Source organism: Vulpes lagopus, chromosome 5 (assembly GCF_018345385.1).
Source record: "Vulpes lagopus strain Blue_001 chromosome 5, ASM1834538v1, whole genome shotgun sequence".
Lineage (NCBI taxonomy): Eukaryota > Metazoa > Chordata > Mammalia > Carnivora > Canidae > Vulpes > Vulpes lagopus.
In genome coordinates this window covers 3,779,798-3,787,495 of record NC_054828.1, presented here as the reverse complement: position 1 = coordinate 3,787,495, position 7,698 = coordinate 3,779,798, and the positions used below count along the sequence as shown (strand labels likewise).

General features: G+C 59.7%; 1 protein-coding gene across 8 annotated transcripts in view; it reads left to right on the top strand.

Moving 5' to 3' along the window:
• Window positions 1-4,823: 4,823 nt before the first annotated feature.
• The window catches only part of PPARA (peroxisome proliferator activated receptor alpha), a 71,206-nt gene continuing 68,331 nt past the window's right edge, over window positions 4,824-7,698 (top strand). For 6 of the 8 annotated variants that reach the window (XM_041757111.1, XM_041757112.1, XM_041757108.1 and 3 more), the window contains exons 1-2: window positions 4,824-4,966; window positions 5,722-5,871. The gene's annotated coding sequence lies outside the window, so the exon portion shown is untranslated. Of the gene's footprint in view, window positions 4,967-5,404; window positions 5,542-5,664; window positions 5,872-7,698 lie in introns of those variants that run through there. The other 2 variants (XM_041757109.1, XM_041757110.1) reach the window with 2 other exon arrangements.

Genomic DNA, 7,698 nt, shown 5'->3' with positions numbered 1-7,698 from the left:
AAGCTCTACAGAAACCACCACAGGGTCCTTGCCTAGCTTCCCCATCTTGCCACACACCCGGAACCTTTGGCACACCCGGCTTGTCCCTGCAGAGGACACGGTCCACTCCTTCATCTTAGCGAAAGCTGAGGCCGACAGGTGCAGATGGACCATCCTGGCCGTTCCCTCCCACATTTATGGGGTCTCGTGTGTTCCAGCTCCTGCGTGGGGCAACTGGGAGCTGAGAGCTGGGGGAGGCCAGCCCTGCTCCAAGGAGCTCTCTCTGGAGGCTCGCAGCCAGGCCCAGGGGTGCAGACTACCCGGGTGCAAGTTCACGCTGCCTCGATGAGCTGGAAAGACTCACCTGTCAAAGGCAGAAGCCAGGGTAGACCTGAGGATCCCACGAGCGAGCAACAAATAGGCACTTCGCCTGCTGTCAGACAGGTTTGAGGCTTCACTCGGCACCAGCTCACCTGAGTGGCGAGGCAGGCAGGGGGAGAGGCGCCTTTTAAGACAGTGCTTCGCTAGACAAAAGCCACATGGGAGGTGGTGGCTACCCGAGGAGGAGGGCGGCTTTGCCGGTGGGATGAATGCCAAGCAGGCTTCCTGGAGGAGGTGACCCTTGGCAGAGCCCTCAGCCAGGTGGTCACCAAATCTCAACTATGGCCCACCAATCAGGTCCTGTCCTCACACTTCCTACATGCTCCCTGCTAATTCTCTCCCTGGGGCCCACGGCATAAGCACCACCACCCCATTTTATAGATGAGGAAGTTCAATCAAGAGGTCAAGTCGTTTATCCAAGGTCAAAGGTACAGCCAGGTTTTGAGTCCAGGTCTGTTTGATTCATAATCCCAGGTTCTGTCTGCTAATCTCATGAGGGAAATTGGGGGTGTCCCAGGCAGAGGCAGTGTTGTGCATATATACACACCTGTATTTACTAGGCATTTGGGGGGTCAACAGACTGTCTTAAGTGTGCAGCCCCCCTGACCTTGGCTACTCGGGACAGTACAGTTCACAGCTGGGACCCCTTCCTGGGACAGATCATTGCAGACCCCGCCTCCAGCAGAGTGGAATATCCTTTATGGACCAGATTCATCTGCACATCATGCTTTACGGTGAGGCTCTCACCTATGAGGTCACATGGGTCCTGAAGCTCGGAGCCCGTGTCTCAACTGGACCAAGACATCAGTGACGCAGCCCCTGGGGATGGACTAGCCCATACTGGTGAGGGGGAGATCCTGCTCTTGGGAAGGAAGGGGACTGTCCTGGGCTTCTCAAGGATGACCGCTGGTCTGTCAACTTTGGCTGGGGACAGGTTAATTACCAAAGTGGTAGAATGTATACGACAGCATCAGTTGCTGGGCCTGCAGAAGGTTCCAGAACCTGCAGACCTCATGTGAGCTCATAGCTTTATCCACCACCACCACCACCACCACCTCTGCTGCAGTCATAACAGTTGGTTAGCATGCATCATTTCTTACTTATTACTCATCTGAGGGAATCAAGCTGAAGTCCCCCCACTGGGCCACCTTTGCCCATCTCGGACCATTTCCACTCTCTCCCCTTGACCGTGGGCCCTCTCTCCTGCCACAGGCTTCTGCATGTACTGCGGCCGCCCCATAGCGCTGGAGTCAGGACTGATGGTCCTTAACCCCATGTTCCCATGCCTGCCAGAGTAGCTCTGTTACTAGGCCAGGAGAGCACTGGCTTCTGGACCAGACAGACGCCGGACCTCTGGGGGGGGTCCCCTGGGGCTGGTGCACAAGGCTTTGGACTCTGACAGCCTGGGTCTTGCTCCTTCTTGGTGATCTCAGCCGAATGATTCATTTCTGGGCCTTGGTTCCTTCATCTGTAAAATGGGGATGAACCTCGCTGCCTTGCAGGGTTCTCGCGAGTTCCATGCCCTTGCTCCATGACAAGACTTTGTTATCTGGGCCCAGGAGGTTTTGCTGTCACTCCTAGGATGGCAGCTGCGCACGTGCCCTTCATCCGCCCCACCGAGGTCCAGCTGTGGGCCACAGGGCAGCTCTGTCCTTGCCAACAGCGAACTCTCCCGTTTCTCAGCCTGTGTTCCCTGTCCCCATCGATTTCTACCACCTGACTTGAGGGCAGGCTTTCAGGAGATCAGAGGCCACTGCCCGGGCTGATGACACCCTGGAAGCACAAAATCTATCTCATCAGAGGCTTTGCAGATCAGCAAAGGGTAAACAAATGACCTGGAGGCATCGGTTCCTGAAAAGGGCTTACCTAAGCTGTAGGGCAAATAGACTCTGGCCTGGCCCCCCAGACCCGTGGGACCTGCTTCCTCCCCTGCGGGGCTCAGGGCAGCAGTCAGGTCTCACCTTCTCTCTGAACACAGGCGGCTGACATCACCGTCTTACAAGTTCACTGTCCAACCTACAGCCTAGTGTCTAGAGGCAGGTGCCCTCTCGCTACCCCCTCCTCTAGGAATGTCCCAGCATCGGGATTCTCCCCCAGGGGCCAGGGGCAGAGCCTGGGCAGCCCTGGTGAGACTGGGTGAGTGGGTGCATCCAGGAGCAGGTGTGGGTGCCACAGACCCGCCCCCAGGCCTGGGCTCTGCAACTGGCCTCTTGACCTGGTGCAGCAAGTGGCCTCTCTGTGCCTCGGTCTCCCGATCGTCATGTGGGTACAATAGTGATGATGTCTCCGAACATCTTCACGATTAGGAAATGTGATTAGAAATGCTGAAACAGATGCATGAGCCCCAAATAGATGGAAGCCACGAACTAAGACACATGTACCGCCAAACGCTCCTCATATTTATTAAAGCTCCAGAGGGACCCAGGTGGTCAGACATACCATCAAGAGCGTTAATTTGTCGCCAAAACTATAGATTCCTGGCAGTCCTGTACAGGAAGCTGTCTCTGGTCCAGGTAAGGAGAGAGGGAGGGAGAGACTTCCAGGAGCTGGGGGGGGAGGGTGTTTTTTGTGATAGTTTCTCCTGTGCTGGGCATGTGACAGGTTCTTCATGGCAAAGAGAAACCCATGCCCCCACCCTGGAGGGGAGCAGCACCCTTGGAGCTGTTTCATGGATTCCCCCAGGAGTTCTGAGCATCCTTCTCCTGTCTACCTGGATGGGGCAGGGTGGGGCGGGGTTGGCTGGCTGAAAGGCTATGTTCAAAACTTTGGACACATCCACAAAAAACAAATTTTCCCTCCTAAAACCTTGAGAGCCCCAAGCATCCAAGAATCTAATTTCTCCATGTCTGCTAGGTCTCTACACGACTCCGTTGACCCCTATACAAGCCTCCTTTGTCCTCATTCGAGACGATTTTTACCAGGTCTTTCCAATCGCCTGGATGCACTGGGCTTATGGCAAACCATCCCAGTGTATCTGGGAAGAGAAGCCACCCCCCTCCCCTTCCCCCTGCATTTGGACTCTTGGCTCTTCACAGCCCAGGATCTGGAGTATGTCAGATGACATCTTTGAACCTGGATGTCCTCATGAGGACACGGGCTCTGTACTTCCCTCACCGCTATAGCCTGACACCCAGCCCAGTACCGGGCTCGTAGGGGCGTGAGTGGCACACACTGTTGCCTGCCCAACCTCTGTCTTAGCCGCCATATAACTAATGTACCGATCACCCTGAGAATGGAACATAATACAAATACTGGTTATTGCTAGGATGTGCAATAAAAGTTGCGCTTGCTGGCGTGTGAGTGGGAAGGCTATGTGGGTGCCTGTAGGGGAGGGCAAAGTTCACCACAGGTAGGGGCCAATCCACGGGGGGGAGGGGGGTTAAGGGACACGAGTGAAAGGGTCAGGTACAGCCTGCGCTCCAGAGTCGCTGTGCAACCCGGGGATTTGTTTGGAGCTGGGTTTCCTGCCCGGAGCAGGTCCTCCTGGGCGCTGGCCGCTACAAATAGAACAGTGGCAGGAGCAGCGGGAGGGCAGGGAGGAAGGCTGGCATAGCACACATTTCGTTCCGAGGGAGGGAGGGGTGTCCTGATGGGCTGGCACCGGGGGCTTTGTGCATTCCGGGCGCCGTCGCGCAAACAGAGCAGCTTTGCAGCTCTCTCGCCTGCTCCTTGCCATTGGCTGCCCGGCCGCGACCTCCCCCTGCGCTGGCAGAGGCCCAGCGCCTCGGCTGGGCACAAAGTCAGCCCCTCGCCCCCGACGCACGGCGGGAGGGGGCTCGGCTCTCGGGCGGCCCGGGGGTGGGCGTGGGTGTGGGTGCGGGGCGGGTGGTCGGAGTTGGCATCGGTCCCGACCCGCCCCTGTCCCCGCTGCCCTTCACCCCTGGGCCCCCGCCGGGCACCTCGGCCACCTGTCCACGCGTCCTCAGCGCGCGTTCTCTTTCTCCTTCTTTTGCATCCTGGGCTCCGTGGGGGGGTGTTCCCCGCGTGCCCCCGCTTCGCGCCCCCCGCGCCCCGAGGGCCGCGCTGGTCCTCAGCCGCCGGGCAGGGCTCCGGGGGAGGAGGGGCCTCGCCGGCGCGGCCTGGGGCCGGGCGGGGGCCTCCAGGGTCCCGCGGCCTCGGGGCCGCACGCGCCGTCCCGCCCGCCCCGCACCTCCGCAGCCCCTCCGCTTCCCCGGCCTCAGTTTCCCCACCGTCGCGGCCGCCCGCCCGCGCGAGGGGGGGCCTGGGGGACGCGGCCCCGCCCCGGCCCCGCCGCCAGCCAACCGGGCGCCGCCGCCAGGGGGGTGTGTCCCGCCGGGGCTCCCGGGGGCGCGGGGCGGGCGGGCGGGGCTTCCGGAGCCCCCGAGCGAGCTGCCCGCGCGGCGCGGCCGGGCCGGGGCGGGGGGGCGGGGGCCGGGGGCCGGGCGGGGCCGGGGCGGCGCGTGCCGCGGGGGGCGCGGCTGGCACGGGCCGGGAGGCGGCGCCGGGCATGGGCAGGGGACGCGGCGGCCCCGCGGCGGGGGCGGGGGCGGGGGCGGGGGCGGCGGCGGCGGCAGCTCGCGCCCAGCCCGGCGCCGCCTCCCTCGCGCGCTGGCCCGGCGGACCGCAGGCGGCGGAGCGGCCCCAGGTGCCCGGGGCGGGGGCGGGCGCGCGGGGGTCCGCGAGCCGGGCCTCGGGTTCTCGGGACGCCGGGCGGCGGCGGCGGGGAGGGGCCGGGCCGGGCCGGGCGGCGCATGCGCGGGGCCGGGGCCCGGGGCGCGGGGTCGGGCGCGGGGGTCCCCGGGGGCCGCCCCCCACTCGGCCGCCCCGCGAGCGCCCGGGACCTCGGGGACGCCGGGCGCACAGGGAAGGCCCCCGCGCGGGGTCCTGGGGCGCGCCCTCCCCCGGCGCGGCCGGCTTGGCTTGGGGCGTCCCCGCCCGGGGTCCCCGCGGCCGGGTCGCCGAGGCCGGGACAGACGGACCCGGGGCCGCGGCCGCACCGGAGCAGCTCGGAGGCGCTGCCGCCCTGTGCGCCCGGGCGCGCCCCCCGCCCGCCCCCGCCGACCCCAGGGCCCGGCCGCGCTCGCCCCCACCCGCGCCCAGGTCTCCCGGGGGCGCTCCGGAGGCGGGGGGCTGCCCTCAGGCCCGTGCCTTCCTCGCCTCCCCGAGTTGGAGCTGGGACGGCGCGCCCCGAATGTCCGCGTCCGAGTCTTTCTAAGAAAAGTCGGTGGCTGCGTAACGCGCCGGACTTGGGGCGCCCTGGGTCCCCGCGGGGCTGCGGGGCCGCGGGGGGGAGGGCGCGCGGGGCGGGGCGGGGCGGGGGGCGGGGGGGCCGCCCGGGAGGGGGGCGCAGGGCTTCCCATTGCCGCTCAAGTAGGGTCACCGTGACTTTCCTCTTCCAAGGTGGTGGAGAGCTGGGGAGAATCCAGAGGACAGATCGTAACCGTTTCCTCCTTTACCTCCCAACTGCCAAGGCTGCAGGGAACGGACGGGCCCTGCCTCGGCCTGGGCTCCCGGTGAGGCGAGCTCAGAGGTCGGCCCGGGCCGCCGCAGGTAAGTACAAGGCTCGATCCGTTGTGATTCCAGACCCCAGTGCTTAGGCGCTTCCTTCTGGGGCCCTGCGAACTCCATGTGTGGGGATTGGTTATTACTCTGCGGTGCGAAGTTACGTCTATTTCCAGGGCCTTGGAAGTCCGGTGAAGGTGGGTGCTGCTGAGTGGTAGGTTCTCTCTCCGTTTCACCAAGAGTTTCATTCCTGTGTAGCCAGTCAGTTCCACCTCGCGGAAACCTGTTCTTTGACAGACACCAAAGTTACAGGTGGTGGCAGGGGCCGAGCAGCACGGAAGCTTTTCATGCTGACTTGAATATCAAGCAGATCGCTTGCTGGGGTAGTAGGTCAGGTCCGGAACTGTCATCATGCAGGGCAGGGACAGGCCCGGAGAAGCAGCCGGATGGGAGACGTCACTGTCCTCCAGGGGCCAGACAGGCTGATGGGACACACTTCTGTTCAACTTTGAAGCAAAAGCGGATTAATGGGCCGTGGAGAAAATGGTTTTCTCTCTTTTCTCAGATCTTAGACGTATCACGAGAGACATCCCATAATCACGAAATAGTTTTTTACTAGCTCCTGTCTATCAGACTTGCAAACAGATTTTTAGACATTGTGCATGTGAGAAAGAGAGAGGAGAAGGAAAGGCGTGTTTTTTCCATAGAAACCATTTTGTAATCTGCTTCTGCTTCGTTGACTGTTGGGTAATGAAAAATCTTGCCATGTGAAATAAATGTGTTTGTGCTTCATCATCTTAAATGTCTATGTAATATCCCATTGTGTTTGGGTAGAGTCATTATTTAGCTAATCCCTTAGTGCGTTTGTGTGTTTATACATATAATTGTGAGTGATCTATGTTCATTCATTCTGCAGCTATTTATCAAGTAGCTGCTGTGGGCTGAGGTGCTCAGTATGGAGCAGGACAACCATGGATCTGCTTGCGAAGCTGATTTTGTACCAGGATACAAAAAAAAAAAAAAAAAAAAGAAAAGAAAAAGATTGTCCTCCTCATCCCAAAAGATGAAACTGGAGTATAGAGAGGGAAACTATTTTTGCCAAAACATCTTGCTATTTAGTGTGTGATAACTAGCATTTTTTTTTTGTATGCTGTATCTCTGTTTCCTTAAGAAACCTTTAAAAAATTTAAATGTTTCTCAGCTTAGTGTAAACGGGTTTTAAGCACCCCCTATTCTCTTTTCTCTTTTGCCTCTCCCACAGTCTCTGCATGTAAATAAAATATTCTTAAAGGAGAATAGCGTGAGTGTCTCAACTTCCAAGTGGCTGGTGCTACTGTTGAACATTTGTACTAACTTTGTTGCAGTGCTGTGGGAGGGGATGTGGCCTGTGTAATTTCTGCTGTTTTGTGAATGTGAGGACCTCTGTTTCTCTTTCCGGTTTTGGTGGGCTGGATATTGAGTCAGTCTTCCCTGTGTTTCATAGACATCCTAAAGAAAGGCATAGTTTCTGTGTGCAGCATAGACATTTGCAGTACCTGTTCCTTCCGCCTTGTTAGTGACATGGAACAAGCGAGTTCACCTCCAAGGCCAGGTCATGTGGTTAGGGAGAATGAGGTGGTGACCTTTTTTTTTTTTTTTTAAGGTTTTATTTATTTATTCATGAGAGACAGAGACAGAGAAGCAGAGGCACAGGCAGAGGGAGAAGCAGGCTCCCTGTGGGGAACCCGATGTGGGACTCCATCCAGGGACCCCAGGATCACGACCTGAGCCGAAGGCAGATGTGCAACCACTGATCTACCCAGGTGCCCCAGCTGGTGAACTCTAATTGCCAGCTTGGTGTTAAGATCATTTTAAAGTAAGAACCAAACAGGAGAG